Below are 11771 nucleotides of genomic sequence, written 5' to 3'. Positions count from 1 at the left end.
GGACAGGTTAGGGTAAAGAGAGACATGGATCACTACTTCATAGCTTGTAAAGCTTCCCCCTGCAGGTGGGGACTGGGGATTGTACCCTGCACATGGTAAAAAAAAACTAGCAATAATATATATATATATATATATATATATATATATATATATATATACCAGAGTACTGATTATCTCTGGCTTATGGTGGCACAGGGACTGAACCTGGGACTTCAGAGCCTCAGACATAATCATGCTATCTAACCTCTACCAAAATAATAAAATATAAAAATCTCTTTCATGATAGGCTGAAAGTATGAATCTCCACCCCTGTGAAACAATTACAGAAGCCAGACCTTCCACCTTCTACACCCCATAATGATCCTGGGTCCATATTACCAGAGAGATAAAGAATAGGGAAGTCTTCAAGGAAGGGGATGCAATACAGAGTTCTGGTGGTGGTAACTGTGTGGAATTGTACCCCTTTTATCCTATGGTCTTGCCAATTTTTCCATTCTATAAATGATAAAAAATACTTTAAAACTTAGAAAGCAAAAGGCTTACAATTCTACAGATATGAAAAAGAATATGAGAGGAACAAAAACCTCTCATGAAAATCCAGAGAAATATGAAAGAAATGATGTTTAGTCACTAATACTAGCTTTGCTAGGACAATTTTAAAAAACTAGCCTGAGAGATGACACAGTGGCTAAAGCCTTGGGACCTCAGGCAAGAGGTGCTGAGTTCAATCCTGGTATGCATATGACTGTGATAATCGGGTTATCTCTCTCATTAATAAACAAATAAATATTCTTAAAATTTTTATTTAGGGTGGAGGCAGACAGCATAATGGCTATGCAAAGAGACTCTCATGTCTGAGGTTCCAATGTCCTGCACCACCGTAAACCAGAGCTGAACAGTGCTCTGGTAAAAATAGAAAATAGAATCAATAAAAGTTATAGTGGAAAGAGACAGAAATTAAGAGGAAAGGGGAGATAAACACACCTGCAGCACTGTTTCCGCACTCATGAAGCTTTTCCCCCTGTAGGAGGGGGTTGGCGAATTGAATCAGGGTCCTTATACAGTACGCTCTACCAGGTATGCCACAGCCCAGCACCAGGAAGGAGAATCTCTTGGCCTAATCATATATATTTTTAAATTTAAATTTACTTAATCAATAACTGATACTCCAAGACCAAAGCACTGCTCAGCTCTAGCTATGGGTGATGCTGGGGTTTCTATCTGGGTCCTTAAAGAGTCAGGGATGAATGCCTTTTGTATAATCATTTTGCTGTCTCCTCAGCCCGTAACTTTATACAAAAAAACAGCCAAGCCAACTACATAAACTTCAAAAACATCACAATTCAGTATTTATGCACACACCTGCATCTACCAGCTCACATCCAGGAAGACTTACTCTTTTGCTTCATACTGTTGTGAACACTAATGGATCCCCACCTTTACTGCGCCAGTTAAACTGAACCTCAAACAGTGGCTGTCTGTGACCTTCCTATAAAATAAAAATGAGGAAAAAATATGAGTATTTTAGAAATCAAAAACAGGGTAAGCCACTTGACCATTTCTCCATACAACATTCTTCCAAAATACAAGCCAGTATTTTATATACCATCACTCTCTGATACATAAAGAGACTTAACAGTCCAGTTAAGACATTTTAAATAAATTTATTTTATTTTATTTATTTAATATTGAATAGAGATAGAGAAAAATTGAGAGGGGAGATGAGAGAGAGACAGAGACACCTGTCTCCCCTTGCTGGTGGGGGGGACGAGGGGCTTGAACCCAGGTCCGTGCACACGGTAGCGTGTGTGCTCAGCCAGGTGCCCCACCACCTGCTCCCCCCCCCCCCGTTATGACATTTTCAAATACTGGCTGCATGGTAACATTTTATTACAAACACTTAACTCAGAGGCTTGGTGACAAGTACTTATCTAGAAAACTGCTTGAAACTTGCTTTCTATTTTCTTAAACCATCATAAGATTTTGAATCAAAATCAGTACTTTTAATGACTCTTCCTCTGTGTGCTTTCACACTCACAAGACATAAGCTCCCCCTACACCTCAGTCAGCTTCTCAGCCCTTCTGCTAAAGAATGTGGTCTTCAGGACATCAGTGGGCTTTGGGAGCTCTCCCTCCAGAGCCCTGTAGCAGCCCTATCACACCACATCAGGTATGGGAGTAGCTCCAATCTTAATTCTGGTAGCGTTTTCCAGTGTCTGCACTCTGCACATGGTCCAGGGTGGACAACTGAGCAAAAGTTCTGACTCCTCTTTACATAGCAATGCTTCTTACCAACTTCCCCAAAGTAACCTTGGTGTAATGGAGGTCTCCTATGCAAACCTAGAGGTCAAACCACTAAGGAAGTGCCCTGACATTGGCCTCTTGTGGACACTATTTTTAGTACATATCAATGTAATGCATGTCCCTGCCCTGTTGACTATGCCAGGAGGGCCATAGCAAGAGAATAAGGTCAGCATGGATACTCCAAGGACCCAAGCACACTAAGACAAAAGATGGTACCCAAGAATGACTCTAGTTTCAATAACCCACAGCTCCAAGATGGAAAAGGAACAGATGTAGAGGAAAACAACTAAAATCACCAGTCATCCCTCCCTCTTATCGATAAAATCTACTGAGGAAGAAGTTTTCACCTCCCCCCAGGGTTATTGCTGGCACTGTGTCAGCACTACTAATCACACAGTGTCAGCACTACTAATCCACCTCTTCCAGTGGCCTTTTTTTGTTTTCATTTTTTACCCCAGTTTGACAAGACAGAGAGAAATTGAGAGGGGAAGGGGAGATAGAGAAGGGAAGGGAGAAATATGTGCTTCACTGCTTGTGAAGTGTGCTCCTGAGGTGGGGAATGTGGACTCAAACCTGGGTCCTCGCACTTGTACTTGGAGATAATGGGCACTAAATCAGGTGTGCCACCACCAGTCTCCCCCGAGGACGTAATTACTTATGTAACCAAGTCTGTCTTCCCCAAATACTCAACAATCAAAAATGTATTACATTTATATGCTCTCCTTACACACATACTGTCACCCCCCCCCAACTTCTTTTTACTTCTGCTCAGCTCTGGCTTACAATGGTGTGGAGAGTGAACTTGAGATCTTTGGAGTCTCAGACATGACAGTCTCTTTTGCATAATCATTACGCTATCTCCCCATCCCACATTTATACCCTTTCTTTGAAAGCAATCACAAGCAAAGAACAAAACATATATGTGGGAGTTGGGCAGTAGCGCAGCGGGTTAAGCGCAGGTGGCGCTAAGCACAAGGAGCAGTGGAAGGATCCAGGTTCGAGCCCCTGGCTCCCCACCTGCACGGGACTCACTTCACAGGTGGTGAAGCAGGTCTGCAGGTGTCTATCTTTCTCTCCCCCTCTGGGTCCTCCCCTCCTCTCTCCATTTCTCTCTGTCCTATCCAACAACGACGGCATCAATAATAACTACAACAACAAAATAACAAAGGCAACAAAATGAATAAATAAAAAAATAAATATTTTAAAAAACATATGTATGAACTGCACAAAAATATCTTTCAATTCATACAGACTTAAGGTTAACTAGTCAACTATTTTCAGAAACAAGTGCTACTTATATATTTTTAAGATTTTATCAAAAGAGTAACATTTCCCACAATAGTTTCCTTGAATAAAAACAGAAAAAATAGTCTTATGTGCCAAGTATTACCCATTTAAAACAAAGTAAAAAATTAAGCAATACAAAATTACTATTCATCTCAACTACAAAACAGAAAACTTGAGAATAATCTAAATTGGAATTACTCTAACCTCGACAGTTTCTCAAAGATACTTTCCACTGCAAAGTAACTGTAATGCTTAGTGTTCAGCACATACCTTGAGACTATTCACACACTTGAAGGAGTATTTACACTTCTTTGACTTCCATTTCCTTTCCCCCAGCTTTACCTTCCAGGTGCATTCATGGTAATGGTATGTGTATCGGGGCATTCTGAACTTGTATCACCTTCTACACGGACAGCATCATACTGCAAGGAATAAGTTTAGGGGGAAAAATCCACCAAGTGTGAGCACACTTTTTTAGTAGCAAATTACTTTTACTGGGTAGCTTGATATAAAAAAAAAGCATTTTCCAAATAAAAAGCATATCAGCTGGTGTCAGCAGGTGGTTCACCTGTGGAGTATACAGGCTATCATGTCTAAGACCCTGGGTCTGAGTCCCAGGCCACCATAGAGGACAGTTTGTGTGGTGGGGGTGGGGCTTCTGGAGTAGTGGAGATGTGCTGTGGGGTCTATCCTGTCTCTCTATCTCTCTTATCACTCACCTATCATCTAGAGAAAAGAAAAAAGTGGCAGGGTTGTTGGCATTCAGGTGGGGTGACACTAACAGGAAAGCTAATCCAACTGGTTCCCTCCCCCCCTTCTCTCTCTCTCTCAAGGGATAACACAAAGCAGGGACACCGGAGATAACTGATGTGTTCTCAAATATCCTTTATTATCAGGTGGGCATGAGTTTAAATAGAAAACCAAACTAAGGACATTATTCAAATATGTCAGAAATTACAGGTTTCTTAAAGGTCAGCTTGCCCCTATGGTATGGGGCTGGTATCACAGGAATTGATGAGATACAAGACACTTATTCACCATGACGCAAACAACTTAATTATCCAAAGGTATTTGGAAGAAACATAGGGGTTAAACCAGTAGAGAGAGACAGAGAGAAGATGGATATCAAAGGCCATATAGTTGAGAATTCCTCTTGTCTGGGGTCTGAGGTGTATGATGGAGTGTATGATAAGGTGTGTTCTCCTCTGTGATCAGAAGGTGAGGTGAACTTTGAGTAAATGAATCTTAAGGTAGGCAGCCATGTGGCCTGCGGTTAATGGAGAGGGGTAGGGAGGTTTCTGTGGGCTTGAGAGTCAAAAAGGAAGAGCTAAGTATAAGAGATGTGGTTTCTCCCCATTGCTCACCTCAGCAAGGGAGACTTACAAGTGGGTGTCTTTCCCAGACCTTAATCCAGGGATGGGGGAGCTCTCCCTAAGCTCTATCAAGCTTACACATAGCCCCACACAGGGTGGGGACAGCAGGTGGCTTACCAGGGTGCCAGCACAAGTCACCACATGGTAACATCTTGGGTGGCTGGGGGAAGTTTGACAAGTGGTGGAGTGGTGTTACAGTCTATCTCATTCTCTGTTCCTTATCCTTTATCACAAGAAGAAAAAAAGAAGAATCTGGACACTACAAACAGTAGAGTCCTCTAAGCATTAAAGTCCCAAGTGAATTCTAGAATTGGTGCCTTAACATATCAGCAAAAAATACAAAGAAAGCACCCCCAATGAGAATGATGGGAATGATACTACCTTTATGTGGCCTCATGTGTGCCAGTCACTTTAATATTCTGGCTTATTTCACCTAACTGATCTTTTGCTGGGTAGGGTTGCAGGTTTCAAACTCACTTGCACTTAACCCACTGTAATACTACCAACTCCCTATCTGTGGGAATTCTAACCTACTACCTGTATCCAGTACCAGGTTCTAATCACTGATAAAATGCAAGGACCGGCTTAAGGATCCCAGTTCACGCCCCCGGCTCCCCACCCAAAGGGGAGTCACTTTACAGGTGGTGAAGCAGGTTGGCAGGTGTCTTTCTCTCCCCCTCTGTCTTCCCTTCCTTCCTCCATTTCTCTCTCTGCCCTATCCACCAACAACGATAACAATGACAACTGCAACAATAGAACAAGGGCAATAAAAGGGAACAAATAAATAGTTTACAAAATGTAAACTCCCAATACTGAGTAAGATTGGGAACACAAGCAGGAAAGGGAAAATGATGTAAAATGCAGTCTCCAGAAAGTTCAAGGATAAATCCCACAGACAAGCCCCCACTATCTTGAATACTTTGAAAGTCAAGGCCTACCTTGCAAAGGCTGTGTCTGTGCCAGTGTATTTCAGTGATGAAGACTCTAGGGACTAGATGTGTAAGATGCAACCTTTACTCCTAACATTGGTCCAACAAAAACAAACACCACACACCCTGAGAAACTTACACCAGCCTCCTGTAACAAACCAGTTTAAGCTATGATCTTGAGGTCTGTCAGGCAGCCCCCCCTGCTCCATCCTCCATTGCTGACACCATGGCCTATTTACATAATCACTGTTTTGCCTGATCTATCTTCTTTGTACCTTGAGATCTGCCCTGCCTTCAGGGTATTAATTAATCCCACCCACGGGTTAAAACCTTCACAACATTTGCTAAAAGAGTCTCTAACATTCGCCTGCTCTTTCCTTTTCTCCATGCCCTTTCCTAGTCATTTCATTTCCTGACTTGCCACTTCCGGTTTGTGTTGTCTCTGATCAATAAAACCCATTGCTTTCCATCTCTGCCAGGAGTTCCTGGTCTCTCTTCCTCTCCTGGTCTCTCTTCTGTTAGCTAAGCAGCAGCCCAGGTTGGCTCCGGTCCAGTTCTCTCCAACCCAGAGAGCAGGTGCCCAGGAAGAAACACCTGTATCCTTAGCCTAGCAGTGGTCTATCAGAAGAGGCTTCAGAATTTAGAAGAGCAACTTTGAACACATCGTCACTTAAGACAGTTTGAGGAGCTCACTGTATAGAAACTTCACCATGAAACTGGGCTTAGTGGTAACATTCATTTCTTTCTTTTCCTTTTTATCAGAGTATGGCTCAGCACCAGCTGCTGGTGTTGCTGGGGGCTGAATTTAGAACTTTGGAGCCTCAGGCAGAAATGTGATTGTGCAGAATCATTATGCAGGTCTCCCTTGCCCTAGTAATGCCAACTTGTTATTATTATTCCATGTCTCATGACTCGCCTCAACACAGTCAGTCACTGGGCCTAGATGAGTCATCAAGGTCCATGGCAGAGCTTTAAAAATTTAGTAATAGTCATCATAATCATAATCATAACAGTAATAGATTCGACTTTGGAGGTTGGGGAGGAGGCACAGCAGGCAGGGCCCAGGCTTTGCAAACACAAGGTCGCAGGTTCCATCCCCCACTCCACGCATGCCAGGTTCCTGCTCCAGTCTCATTTAGAAAATTATCATTGTTATTTTTTTAATGTGACCACGGGTGGTGAAGGAAGGGGAAAGGAAGAAAGAGAAAGGGTGATAAATGTCTGTAAAAACTCACAAAGCCAGGAGTCCTTGCTCTGACTCCCCCGCTGCCAGTGGGATGGGAGCAGAGCACACCCAGAGCCCTGCACTCCCAGACCACACTGCACTCACATTCTTGTCCCAGGACAGGTTCAGGTTGCTGTTCCAGTTGCTGCTCAGCTTCTGCTTCTTGGAGGCAGGCATGTAGCTTCCCACCACTACCACCACTGCCACACCTCCCTCAGACATGTTCCCCTGCCGTCACCAGTGTGGCAAAGGGCTCCCAGCCTCCATGGGCGGGCGGGCTGGCGACCTCCACACTGCTGACAAAGACACGTGCCCGCCCGCACGTGTCTGGCCAGTCAACGACTGAGAGTGATCGCTGGGCTCTGAAGGCAGCGCCTTGCCTCTCCTCTCCTCACAGGACCCCTGCCCACCAGTGCTTGGACAGCAGAGGTGGGCTCTGAGGGTCTCCCCTCAACCCCAGCTCCTACGCAAACGGTGCAGGAACACTGCCCACACCTACGTGCCCAGCCGCCTGGAAGACGCTGGAGTCTGGGCCGTGGACCAGCCCACTCAGCCTTGGTGGCCCACTACACGGCTCGGCTCTGTAATCTCCGATGCAGTAGTTAAAGCCTTCACATTATGCACAGGGATGTTCACAGCCCAACTTTTAAAAACTCAGATGGGAATTGAAATGCTAGAGGAAGCCAGACTGGCCTCCCCCATCCTGTCAGTGAAAGAGTCCCTGGCAGGTGCGCAGGCGCCAGTTGAGTTCTCCAGTGGTCCAGTGGGCGCTGATCCAGGCCACGCCCCGTCGGGCCACGCCCCCTCAGGCCAGGTGGATGTGGCCTGGGATGGGTTTCTAGGCCCCACCCCATGTTCTGCTCAGGGCCGCCCAATTCAGCCCTGATGCATATTTATGAGACTGAGTGATGGGTGTCCTCCAGGCAGTGCTCCTGCTGGGTCAAGTGGATGAAGTCATTCTAGAAGTAGGAATATAAGTCTAAACTCTCAAGTGCTCTATTTTTTATTAATTTTTAAAAAGTTAGCCAGAGCACTTTTCAGCTCTGGCTTAAGGTGGTGCTGAAGGTTGAGCCAGTGACATTCAAGCCTCAGGCATGACAGATATTATTATTATTATTAACCGCCATGATGTCGCCCTGGCATATTAACAGTAGTTAAAGCATCCTGGAGCTTGATTCAGGACTGTTGGAGCAAGTACTGAGGCTCCTAGGAGAGAAAGATTCTGTTCTAATTATAGTAAGGTCAGAGATTAGGGGTCATGAGGCAGTTGGGGGACTGGGGAGTCAGGACAAACTGCCCACAGTGTGTGGCTTTGGTACAGTGATGATTTTAGCAGAAGGCACTTGGATCAGGCTATCTCAGGACTCCCAGGACTCCACATATCTGACTAAAGACAGATCCTCCAGTGGCACGGGAGGTAGTGAAGTTCATAAATCAATGACCTGGCAAGCCTGAGGTCTTTTCTGAGCAATGTTCTTGTTCTCTCTCTCATCATTAATATTTTTTTCTTTTAAAAGCATTGGGCATGAGTAGATAGCATAGTGGCTATGCAAAGAGACTGTCATGTCTGAGGCTCCAAAGTAACAGGTTCAATTTCCCGCAAGACCCGAGCACTGCTCTGGTGTTTCTCTCTGTATATTACTATCTCAGCATTGCTCTCAAAAATAAAATAAAATAAAATACTTTAAAAAATTAATTTCTTTAAAAATTTTATTTATATCACTGACTTAATAATGATTGACAATGATTTAATAATGATTGTGGGTTTAAGAGGGTTATAATTCCACACAATTCTGAAGGCTTTTTTAAAATTTATATAATTTTACTTTATAAAATGGAAATATTGACAAGAACATAGGATAAGAAGGGGATAATCCCACACAATTCCCACCACCAGAAATCTGTATCCCACCCTCTGCCCTGATAGCTTTCCTATTCTTTACCCCTCTGGGAGTATGGACCCAGGGTCATTATGGGGTGCAGAAGGTAGGTCTGGCTTCTGTAATTGCTTCCCCGCAGAACATGGGCATTGGCAGGTTGATCCATACTCCCAGCGTGTCTCTTTCTTTCCCTAGCAGGGGAAGGGCCTGGGGAGGCAGGGCTCCATGACACCTGATGGTGTCATCTGCTCAGAGAGGTCAGGTTGGCATCATGGTATCATCTGGAACTTGGTGGCTGAAGAAGAGTTAAGATACAAAGTAGATCAAATATTTGACTAATCATGAGCCTTAAGGCAAAAATATTACAGATGAAAATTTGGGGTCTCTGTTTTAGAAAAAGCAGGTAGGCCTATTTTAGGTATATTCCAAGGGTCCCATGACCATTAGTTTTTGCCTGAGTCTGACATCTGAGATGCAGGTGGACCCAACTTCTTCTCTGGGGAGATGGTGTCATAGTTGTAAAAAGGACTGGAAATCTGGATCAGGGAAGAGAGTAGCTTCCAAATATGGGAAAAGTATATAAATATTTTTAACTACAAACCCCACCGGTTTGATCTGGAGCCCATATTCAGCACAGAAGTCTGTTGTAACGTCTGTATCCCTGTAGGTCTGAGTTCACATTCTGTGGTCACTACTAGGAACACTCTGGGCTGCATTACTTTCAGAACCCATCTTCCTCTGGTGATAGGTAGAGTAAGTTATCCAACCTTCATTTGGAGAATGGAATAATAGTCCTACCATTGTTGATCCAGCTTGATTGCAAGGTCCTCAACATAATTGTTCCACAAAGGGGTCTATTATGTTGTTCCTGATGGAGATTACCAGTGACAGTGGTGAGAGAGATCACTTAGAGGTCTAGGCCCATCATGTCTCTGTGGGAATCCCAGGACTCCCTGACTAGAGTCCCAGGTGATGGGATGTCCTGGTAGTGACTAAAGAGTTATCATTAAAGTATGCCCATCTCATGCCCTTATTCAGCTTTTGTAGTCCTTATTTTGGCAAAGTGAGCTTTGGAGTGATGGAGGGAAGAGGGCATCTAGGTCTAAGTAGAAACTATTTGATTAGGTACTTTATGGTGTCTTTTTAGATCTTTCTGCTTTGCTGCATTTTTGACTCACTGCAAACTATTGTGCACTTTTGCTTAAAGGTATTTATTTCCTCTTACTTTATAGATGCATGTGTTCATGGGCCCTGGTCTATATATAGGTCTTGAGACTTTGTTAAGAAGTGCACCACCCTAAATGGAATTAAGGAGTCCTATGAGCTAGGAAAGGTCTCAGCAGGGTAATGAAGCTGAAGAGTTGACATTCTGTTGAGCAGTAAACTAGCTCCCCCCTGCTTAAAGCCTCTGTCTCTAATCCTGCTTAACTAAGCACCGCCCTGCCAGTTTAACACTGCAGTCTATTTACATAACACTGTTAACTAAGCACCACCCTGCCTCCAGGGCATTGGTTTAATCCTCACTGGTTCCTGCTTTTTCCTTCTCCCCACCCCCTATCCTAGGTACATCCTCTTCCGACCTGACAGTTCCACCTCAGGATATATAAGGACAGGATTGTGATTAGAGATAACTTAGATTGCACTGCATTCCACATGAATAAAGACTGAACTGCGTACCACTTAGCCATGAGTCCCTGGTCGTCTCTCTCTTCCACCTGTGAAGCTAGCTCGGTAACATTCAACACCTGACATCTCTGAACACAGTCCAACGTGAAACATGCTGAGGTGGTACTCCTTGCATTGATTAGGTTAGATCCGCAGATGCAGTATCAGTTGGTATGACTTGAGAGAAGCATGCCAGAAAGTGAGCCCCACCCTTAAGATTTAAGAACTGGAGAAAATACTGGCTTTATGGGAGTCGGGCTGTAGTGCAGTGGGCTAAGCGCAGGTGGCGCAAAGCACAAGGACCGGCATAAGGATCCCGGTTCTAACCCCGGCTCCCCACCTGCAGGGGAGTTGCTTCACAGGCGGTGAAGCAGGTCTTCAGGTGTCTATCTTTCTCTCCTCCTCTCTGTCTTCCCCTCCTTCTCTCCATTTCTCTCTGTCCTATCCAACAACGACAACAACAATAATAACTACAACAATAAAACAACAAGGGCAACAAAAGGGAATAAATAAATAAAATAAATTTTAAAAAAAGAAAGAAAATACTGGATTTATAGGGAAAGGGGAAGGTTCCTGCTGTCTCAGAGTTTAAGATGGCAATCTCGGGAACCAGGCAGTAGCACAGCGGGTTAAGTGCAGGTGGTGCAAAGCTCAAGGACCAGCATAAGGATCCCGGTTCAAGCCCCCGGCTCCTCAATTGCAGGGGAGTCGCTTCACAGGCACTGAAGCAGATCTGCAGGAGTCTATCTTTCTTCTCCTCTCTGCCTCCCCCTCCTCCCTCCATTTCTCTCTGTCATATCCAACAACAATGACATCGATAATAACTACAACAATGAAACAGCAAGGACAACAAAAGGAAATAAATAAATACATAAATTTTAAAAAAAGAAGACAATCTCTTGCTATAAACAAATTATTTGGCAATTGGGTTAACTTTGAAAATCCCATTGTTAAGATATCATATCATAGAAAACCTCACCAAAATTTATGTCCTTTAAATTATGTCCTTTAATGTTATTTATATATAGTCCTATCTTAGAAAATAATGCCACCAGTTGCATCTGTACTCCCTGGTCTAAGCTTTTAGGAGATTTAATATTTAAAAGAA

The 11771-nt window shown here is 43.9% G+C and overlaps 1 long non-coding RNA gene and 1 other non-coding gene across 2 annotated transcripts in view; both read right to left on the bottom strand.

The window, feature by feature from the left end:
- Nucleotides 1-1180: 1180 nt before the first annotated feature.
- Nucleotides 1181-11771, bottom strand: part of LOC132534013 (uncharacterized) — a 178717-nt gene continuing 168126 nt past the window's right edge. The window contains exons 2-3 of the long non-coding RNA XR_009545732.1: nt 3862-4013; nt 1181-1489 (exon numbers count right to left, since the gene is read on the bottom strand). This is a non-coding gene — a long non-coding RNA (uncharacterized LOC132534013). The remainder of the gene's footprint in view (nt 1490-3861; nt 4014-11771) is intronic.
- LOC132534195 (small nucleolar RNA SNORA3/SNORA45 family) lies at nt 2418-2543 on the bottom strand. The gene has a single exon (XR_009545869.1). It is a non-coding gene; the product is annotated as a small nucleolar RNA SNORA3/SNORA45 family (small nucleolar RNA).

This window comes from Erinaceus europaeus, chromosome 17, assembly GCF_950295315.1.
Source record: "Erinaceus europaeus chromosome 17, mEriEur2.1, whole genome shotgun sequence".
In the NCBI taxonomy this organism is placed as follows: Eukaryota; Metazoa; Chordata; class Mammalia; order Eulipotyphla; family Erinaceidae; genus Erinaceus; species Erinaceus europaeus.
Note: the sequence above shows the minus strand (reverse complement) of the source record. Positions and strands in the feature narration are given on the sequence as shown.